Consider the following 10,167-nt stretch of genomic DNA (forward strand, 5'->3'; position numbering starts at 1 on the left):
TTCACCAAAGCTTTAGTGGTAAAAAGTACAGAGGTATGGAGCAAGGCTCCCTAGTTTAATGTCTTTGCTAAGCCACTTGAAATCTGTGAGGGTATGAACTGATCACTTCACCATTTTTGAACCTATCTTATGGAGTTGTCCTAAGAAGGAGATAAATTAATGTTTAAAGACAAGTACTATGCAATGGTTAACAGCAAATGCTTGGGCAATCTGTTTCCAAATAGTTTTCTTCCACACATTTGATAGACATCTGTGATTTTCTATATATAATCTTGACTGTTTCAACTTAGATGAATGAGATTGGAAGAGAGCAGAGCAGAGAGATACATGCTAGAAGCAGCACACTGATTTTCTCTGGAGTGTTTTTTTTTTTGTTTTGTTTTGTTTTTTTTGGTGGGGGCAGAGTTGTTTTTTCCATCTTTTCCCTAGGTCTAAAGTTTCTGCTTTTGGTCTCCGTATTGTTGAGTTTTATAAGACAAAATCTGGATATTTTTAGGAATCCTCACTGGTGACTATCTTATTTTAGTTTTGAGACAAAAATGCTATAAGTTTTTATGTATTCGCCACAGAAAAAAATGTGTGTATGTGTGTGTGTGTGTGTGTCCATTATTTGAAGTATTGCATAAACAATCCTTTGTAAATAACTTTGCTTCCCCCTATGGCTTCTCTAGTCCATATGAAAACTCCAAGTTTGGAAACTTGCAGGATTATTTAACCTCCATGTGGTTTACGTTCTTTTCTGTGTTCATTTATGTTGTACTCTCCTAGACAGTGTCCTCACTGTATAAGATCTATGAATTCTGTATAATGTATCAGGTACTGTTGAGGACACAAAGATTAAAAGAAAAAGTCTTGCTTCCTCTGCATCTGGCTGGCAACTTCTGACTCTGCTCTTTCTCTTCCCAGCATTCCTAGTTTTGTTACCTCATCTGTATTTTCCTGCCTGGCTACTGGCCAATCAGTATTTTATTAAACCAATTCGAGTGACAAATCTTTACAGTGCACAAGAGGATTATCCCACAGTGGAGCAAGAATATGTTCTCTTTAGATCTTTGCCTAATTTCCACAAAGATATTATGGAGTGAGTACCTAGTGTGTAATCTCACCCACCATCTGTCATGAGACATTCAATGCTCTATCCTGGAAATTTATTAAAATTTCCCATCTTAACTGTATAGTATTCTCACTATGAAAGCTTTCAATTTGAATCTGTATTCTTTAATTTGGAAATAAATGATATAAAGTGTGGATATTTAATAATTTGAACAATCAACATTACTTCAGGATCTCTCATATTTTGAGTGGGAAAGAAGACTACTTCATTCATATAGTTAGTATTAGAATCTCTGAATTTGTTTCTGACATTTGACTGCTCAGGGGGTGGGGAGCTGCTATTTCCACATAAGACTTAAGTTTGCTTATCTGCATGAATGGTTACTGAAAGCTTCTAAGAAATGACCACTCAATAGAAAAATTAAATACATCTAATGCAGGGAGTATCATGAGAAATAGGAATAATGAAGTTATAATCTCTAGGTGTCTAGGGTTACAGGCTTAACCATTAATACTACCAACACCAACACTAACAACACCCTTCAATACTAACAATACCATCACTACCACCACGAACAACCACCACCAATAGCAACAGCAACAGCAACAATGCCAAAACCAACAATACCAACACCTACACCAACCAACAACATACCATAGAAGAGCAGAAAGACATCACTAAGAGACTGTGCAACAGGCAACACTGGAAAAGACAGATCTTCATCAAAATTGTTTTGTGGTGATCACTTGGGTGTTCTATATTTCTTGTTATAAATTTATTATCATTTAAATTTATTTAGTAGAGTTACTATTTTAAAAAGAAAAGCAAGAGATTCTATCCCTCAAATTGTGTCTTCAGCTTGTGGTGCTGTCTAAAGAAGGAGGAAACAATAAAAAATGAATCCTTAGCCGGGCGGTGGTGGCACACGCCTTTAATCCCAGCACTGGAGAGGCAGAGCCAGGCGGATCTCTGTGAGCTCAAGGCCAACCTAGGCTACCAAGTGAGCTCCAGGAAAAGGCGCAAAGCTACACAGGTAAACCCTGTCTCAACAACAACAACAACAACAACAACAACAAAAAAAATCCACAAACAAACAAAAAATGAATCCTTTTGGTAGGTATTGTTTTGGGGTTAAATGTACAAAACCATAAGATGTGAGAAAGGATAGGGTGAACAGATGTGAATAGGTATGGGATGAACAGCCATGGATTAGGGTAGTGTTTCTATCCTGAGCTACCTGCTGTTAAGCTGTTTTGGACTTCACTGAACCTACTGTCATGCTATGGAGTTACACTTTTACCCTTTAAAGTGAATTCTTCATAGAACCATAGCTTGAAAAGCCATCCTCACCCCTGATGTACAGCACAAAGCAGCATCAGAACCGCCAGTCTACCCACCTTGCAATCTGGCCTTGGTCTCCAGGTCCACTCTTAATTCCTCTAATCAGTTATCTTGGCAGCAACAGACAGGGCCAACCTCAGTGACGTGCTGTAGAAAGAGAAGCAGTAACACCCAGAGCACAGGTGAAATTAGAAGATTATTAGTAAAGTACTGTGAGAATAGAAGATGAAAGGCAGGATGAGTCCAAGTCATTCTGTTATTAGAAGGATGTTGCTATATAAATCTGTGCATATATAAGCACATATGTATATCTGTATATATACATAATACATATATGCATGAGGGAGTTAGCAGGCAAAGGAAGTGGATTCTGTGATGATGAATTCTAAACTTTGAGGGAATCTGTCACTGTCACTGTTGATATATACTGGGAGTATTTAAATGATTAGACATTTGTTTTTTAGCCACTGACAAGTTTTGGGAATTAATCCATAATGAGTTCATGATGGCTTGTTGTTGCTTTTAGTTTAGCAGAGCAAACAGAAGAAAATTTGGGGTTGTCACTGTGACATTCAGAGTTTGCCCCCACCTCTTTATATTGTTGCCCTTTTCTCCATAGACATTGTTTCATTCAGTTTTGTGTTAAATTAACATTTGACTCTTACTATGGACCCTGAGAAATCCACTCATGGAACAGGAACACTCAGGGATGGTATCAGTGTGTCATTAGAAACACTGACAGCCCAAGCCAGCTGTAGCAGTCACTTTCCTTAGTCACGCTGAATTTACTGTACATGATTTTTGGTTCTTAATAGAAAACTACCAAGGTTATCATTTTAACAACAGTTGGAAAATTAGGGGCATTGAGTGCTTTAAGAAAAGGATGTTTCTCCTTTTGTTTTTGGAAAGCAAAGCGACTGGTATTATTTTAGACTCCAATATTGGCATAGAGAACAAAATATTAAAATATTCACATCGAAAAGGCATATTGCTTATAAAGCTGGCTTTGCAACTTAAGTAAATATATATTCTCAAAGAAGAATTACTATATATAGTATACATAGTATATACTATATAAACTTAGAGAATTACTATATATCTGTCATATGTAGTAATTACCATATATCTATTATATATGTATTAATTCTTCTCTGAGTTTTCCAGACTATATACTCTATATACTCTAATATACTAGTTAGACCTCATAGGATCCTTTTAAGAAAATTATTATGTTAATGTGTATCTTATGATGGAATAAGTATAAGATTACAAAACAAGTTAGTGACAGAACAAGATCAGAATTCTCATTCATAGTTATTTAAAAATATGGATTCCCAAAGACAGCATAAGTTTAAGAGCCATCTAGAAGTTATCTGATCTACAATTTTTTTCAACTTTCCAATGCATTATAAAATTAGACACTAAAATCAGGCATCAGTATCATGGTGGGTTTATAGTTAGTCTGAGGTAAGTGTCTATTTTAGTTACTTTTCTATTGCTGTGAAGAGACACCATGATCAAGGAAACTCATCAAAGAAATAGTTTATTGAGGGAGTATAGCTTTAGAGGTTAGTCCATGACCCACATGCTGGGCTGCAAGGCAGCCTGCAGGCAGGATCACACTGGAGCAGTAGCTGAGAGATAACATCTGATCCAAAAGCATGAGGCAGGAGGTGGGGAGAAGAGGAATGATGTGGGCTTTCAAAACCTCGGAGTCTACCCATAGTGCCACACCCCTTCCAACGAGATCACATCTCCTAATACTGCCAAAACACTTCCACCAACTGGGGACTAAGTGTTTAAACATATGAGCCTAAGGGGGACATTCTCATTAAAAACACCACAGTGCCTTCAATTAAATGTTAATCTTTCTTTCTATAATGATGCTTTGAAATGATTCATAAAGTCCTAAAGTATATGGAACATCCACCAGAAACCAGCCCTATCTTAATCCCTCATGGTGGTGATTTTCATAATCCAGTAATGTATTTTCACATTCAAAAATTTATTTTTCTAGCAAAGAATGTATTCACTGGCCTGATTTTTATGTGGCCACCAATCTTACAGAACAGCCAACATAACATCCGTGGTTTGCTCTTGAATATACACAATGGATCTAAAACTTCAGGGGACCCTGTCTAAACTTCTAGTGGCAATAGTATGCCCCACTTATTTTCTTTCAAAGAGTAAAGTAGTTTGACTAAGATGTTGTTGGGTGACTTTTTCTGTGGAGACATGAAGAAATGACTCTTCCTCCCAGATAGGGCACCAAAGACTGCAAAAAAAAAAAAAAAAAAAAAAAAAAAAATGGTACGTTGCAGGAGAAATTGGGGTTCCCTCTTTTGCATTCTTAGTTTGGTCAATAAAGGAATTTAGAAATGCATCCAGAAGAAAATTTGGAGACAAGTTTATTAGCATTTGTGAGAAAAAATAACAAGGAAGCAAGCTGTAAATCTCAGCAGAGACAAGGAAGCTGGGAAGCCAGGCCATTTGAGGGAAAGTGCTTGAAAGCAGGCAGATCAAGAAGAGCAGGTCAGCAGGAAGCCATGTGGAAGATGCATGGGGTGGAGGCTTCAGGGAATGAATGGGAAAGCCAAGTGTCAGGGAAAGCATGCCCAGGTCTTGGCCAGTATCCCAAACACAAAAGAGAGAAGGAGGAAAGGTAAAGGCATACTTCTCTGAGTATCTCAGTAAGGGAGCAGGTTTAACAAAGTACATGGTAGAGGCTCCATAATCTCTGAGTTCTAGTGAATGGGATCTTCCTGCAAGTGGAGATGGACCCTTGTCTCCTCCCCTAATTCAGGCAGGCAGGTCAAGGACCTGGCTAAGAGACCATGCCTAGAAAGGCAGGTTCACCTTAAGATAATATACTTGTCCTTCCCAGAATTCTTACTCTAGTGCAGTCTCTACCAGCTGCCATGTGGTCTGGCTCTTTCTGTCCCCTTTTCTGAGTCAGGGATATTCCTTGTTCTTTTGTCCTTTTCTCTCATCTGCTGCCAGAGCCTAGGCAAGTCTTTCCCTTACTCTTCCTCTAAAGCTCCCTGCCCTGCTGCATAGCTGACCTCGATGCTGGATCATCTCAAATGGTGTGTTCTCTTTTTCCTTCTCTTTTCTATTTTCCACCCTGGGCAGCTGCAAGATTAATGGCTTGCCTGCCTTGGGGGTTTTAATTTTAATTTCTAATAAATTGTCCTTGACTTCTATTCTCTGTCTCTGTCTGTCTGTCTGTCTGTCTGTCTGTCTGTCTCTCTCTCTCTCTCTCTCTGTGTGTGTGTGTGTGTGTGTGTGTGTGTGTGTGTGTGTGTGCATATGTCTGTGTAATGAGACTCATATTCCCAGAACCTCAGTTTTCTCAGGATCAGATGGTGGTTCTGCCTATACTTTCTGAGATCTCCAGTAATGTTTCTTTCCTGCTTTTTAGTTTACTAATCATCAAAGGAGACATCTTTCTTCCTGTGCCCCTAGTATCTGGGCAGGGATTCTGAGGAGAGGAAGTATGTTTTCTCAAGGAAGGGATACTTATTCTTCCCATCTCCTTAGCATGGCTCTTGGTTAATCAGCTTTCCTGAGGCATATCTCTTGGCCAGATGGTTGACAGAAACTGGTAGATTAACATTTAAGGGAAGAGATTATAGTATATAATGTTCCAATCTTTGAGACAGATTGGAATATCATGTCTCCTCCCAGAGTCAGAGATAACCCAGAAATGGGGCCCCAAATCATTAATAAGGAGTTCATCCTCTGTAGTCTCTAAGACTATGCTAACAATTCCATCCCTGTCTATTTTAGGGAACTGTAGATGGAGTTTTTCTAGTCCTGCCTGGCCCATGATTAGGACAAATCTCTCTCACCCATCAGTCCCGCAGCTGCTTAGACCCAACCAAGTAAACACACAGAGCCTTATATTGCTTTCAAGCTGTATGGCCGCAGCAGGCTTCTTGCTAACTATTCTTATATCTTAAATCGACCCATATCTATTAGTTTATAAGTTGCCACGTGGCTCATGATTTACCAGTACCGTACATCTCACTTTTTATGGCAGTGGCTGGCAGCATCTCTCAGCCTCAGCCTTCCACTTCCCAGAATGCTCCTCTCTTCTTGTCCCTCCTGTACTTCCTGCCTGGCTACTGGCCAATCAGTATTTTATTCACCAATCAGAGCAACACATTTAACATACAGTACATCCCACAGCAGGGAACCAATAAATATATTGAGGTTATACAGGAATATGAGTGAGAGGTTACTCACAGGAGTGTAAGTGACTCAAAGGCAGTCCAATCAGGGTGACAACTCACAAAACCTACATCCCTGGAGCACCTTGCATGACTTGAAGCCTGCTCTGTTTGTCAAGGGTCTCTTCTCCCCAGATGTTGTCTGTTGTTTTTATATCCTTGTGAATTTTGCAACCCTCTGACGTTCCAAAGTTTCACTGGCTTCTTGAGTCTTCTAACTTCTTTTACTTCCTGAGTTTTATGAAGCACCTTCCTTCTTTGAGTAGTGTGTGTTTTAATTCAGGAGAAACACTATAACCTTCCTTATTTAAAAATCAATGACATGCAATGACCCACTTTTCACCACCTACCTTAGGGGAATTTACCCTTTTAAAGGACATGCTGGCCTGTGGCCTCTGTGTGGAAGATGATTGGCAGGAGTGGACTGTAGCTGAACCACTGGCTTGTGTGTGTGTGTGTGTGTGTGTGTGTGTGTGTGTGTGTGTGTGTATAAACTTTGGTTTTCACAGCAGAATGCCTAAGGTGAAAGCTAAGTCTGGTCTGTGATTTGGACTCAAACAGCAACAAAGAACTCTTAAAATTTTACCTCAGTACTACCTCAAGCAATTTGACCTCTGTGTAGATAGCTGGGCGTTGTACCACATCAACACTGTGTAGAACTGGGTGTTGTATCACACCAACACTGTGTAGATCTGGGTGTTGTATCACACCAACACTGTGTAGATCTGGGTGTTGTACCACATTGACACTGTATAGATATCTGGGTGTTGTATCACACTGACACTGTGTAGATCTGGGTGTTGTATCACACTGACATTGTATAGATATCTGGGTGTTGTATCACACTGACACTGTGTAGATATCTGGGTGTTGTATCACACTGACACTGTGTAGATCTGGATGTTGTATCACACTGACACTGTGTAGATATCTGAGTGTTATATCACACTGACACTGTAGATCTGGGTGTTGTATCACACTGACACTGTGAAGATATCTGGGTATTGTATCACATTGTCACTGTGTAGATATCTGGTTGTTCTATCACACTGACACTGTGTAGATATCTGGGTGTTGTATCACACTGACACTGTGTAGATATCTGGGTGTTGTACCACACTGACACTGTGTAGATATCTGGGTGTTGTATCACACTGACACTATGTAGATATCTGGGTGTTGTATCACACTGACATTGTATAGATATCTGGGTGTTGTATCACACTGACATTGTATAAATATCTGGTTGTTCTATCACACTGACACTGTGTAGATATCTGGGTATTGTATCACACTGACACTGTTCCTGGGGATTATGAACAAACATCTATCCACCAAAGATATCCAAAGTAAGGAGACCACTGAATTCTAACTTGGAAAATCAGTGTTTACTGGAACTACTTACCAGAGTGTGGGTGATGGATTATTTACAGAAGCAGAAGCCAAAGACATCTGTACCATCAGAAGGCCACTCCAACATAGGTGACAGTTCAGGAAATCTGGCACTCTGGAGCTCACAGCACAACTTGAAGGCAACTTTAAGTGTCTCTTTCAGGCAGTTCAGCTGACTGGAGTATCACTTAACAGTTTTTACTGCTTATATATAATTGGGGAAGGAGGAGGCCAAGTGAATCTGGTCAGTTTCAGGGACTTCCTGAAGCTGTTGTGTTGTTTACTTCCTGAGTCCTAATGAGCTTCCCAACAGAGTGGAATATTTCACCTCCCTATAGAACATCCTGCATCTTAAGGAGCTTTCCTCTAAATTGGAATGTTTTATCTAAGAGCAACTTGCTACATAATTCTATCCTTCAAGCCTCATGTTCTGCAGTACAGAAAAGAATCATTTAATCATTCATTCATATACTTATCTATTGGGCCACAAGAAATTGCACCCATGGTTTTGTGCACACTAGACAAGAGCTCTGTAACTGAAATAACATCCTCATTTTCCCCAACACCCCTACCTCCTGCTCTTTGTTTCACTTTATTTTGAGAAAGGATCTCACTAAATTTCCCAGGCTGGCCCTGAATATGTGATCTTCCTATGTCAGCCTTCCAAATAGGTGGTATTCCAGTTGTGTCTCTTCCTATCTGGCTATGGATTGCTCTTTGGGAGAGAAGGAATCAGCTGTGTATCTGCCCAGAAGCACAGCAGAAAGCAGGACCAGATGCTGGAGATGAAGACTTATCTCACCCATTCATTCTGAGACATTTGCTGGACATTAACCATGTGTTAGATACCACAGTAGACACTGGTGGTTATTGGAGATGACAGAGTCATCTTTAGCACAAACCACAGAGAAGAAAACAAGCAATCACAAATACTGGTGCATCTCAGGTGCAGACGAGTAAGTCAGGTGAATTAATGAATTAAAAATGTGACTATCCTACTGTGATAAAATGTTAAATACTATTCATGAGATATCTCTTCAATGTATTAATTATGAGCAATATTATAAGCTTACAACATACTTGTAATTGTGGAATCATGGTCTATGGATAAATATTAAAAATGGATTTTGAAAGTGAAAACTATAGTATAGTATTAAGATGTTAGAGACATAAACTTTAAATGGAAATAACAATTTTTGCTACTATTCCAGGACTGCATAATAAGTGTGTGGTAAATTATATGTGTATTTTCATGCATGAGGATATAAGCTGTGATAAAAAAAGAGCTAGATATTAGAATGGGTTATTTCTGTCCCATTTTAATTTTTAAAGGCATAAAACTAAAGAGAATAATTTAAAAGTATCCCTCTCCTTAAACTAAATTTTCTAATATTTCACTTTTACTTGCAAGAACACATTGTTGTTTATGAAAATATGTGTGTATTTGCCCAAAATACTAGAGGGATATAGAGATTTTGGGGTGTGTGTGTGTGTGTGTGTGTGTGTGTGTGTGTGTGTACGCACAGGAAGAAAAAGAGCAAGGGAAGGAAGGAATATAAAATTGGAGTCTGGAGTATAGACTAAGAGTGAGGTGAGCAAAAGACTTGTGGTCATGTCTTTTCTTTCTCAGGCAGAAGTAGCCTTGAACTCATTATGTAGCTAAGGATGACCTAGAACTTCTAGTCCTCCTGCCTCCGCCTCCTGAGTGCTGGGATCACAGGTGTGCACCCCCACCCCTGGTTTCTGTGGTGCTGGGGAGGGAACTCATGGATTTGTGCATGCTGGGCAAGCACTCTACCGCTTGTTAACTGGGCTGCATCCTCCACTGGCCTCCCTCTAGTTTTCGTAGACAGCACACTGTTAGCAGATTTCTTCTGGTTACAGTTTTAAAAAGTCTATTGCTAGTTTTGAATTCCTAAGAGAGAAAAGAGAAAAAAAAGATATTTTTGTCTGTGTTTGAATATTCTTATGTAGTATAATGCAATCAATAATTTTTCTCTTTTAAAAACATTACATACGGTTTTTATGGAGGCACTGAAACATCTGGATGTTTTTCTCTCCCTGCAGCACCCTCATCAACACCCTGGGAAGAAGAGACTGAGTGCGCCCTGACTCTGATTTTGAGAAACAATCACTTATGGGGGCTGC

This window comes from Onychomys torridus, chromosome 6 (genome assembly GCF_903995425.1).
Source record: "Onychomys torridus chromosome 6, mOncTor1.1, whole genome shotgun sequence".
NCBI lineage: Eukaryota > Metazoa > Chordata > Mammalia > Rodentia > Cricetidae > Onychomys > Onychomys torridus.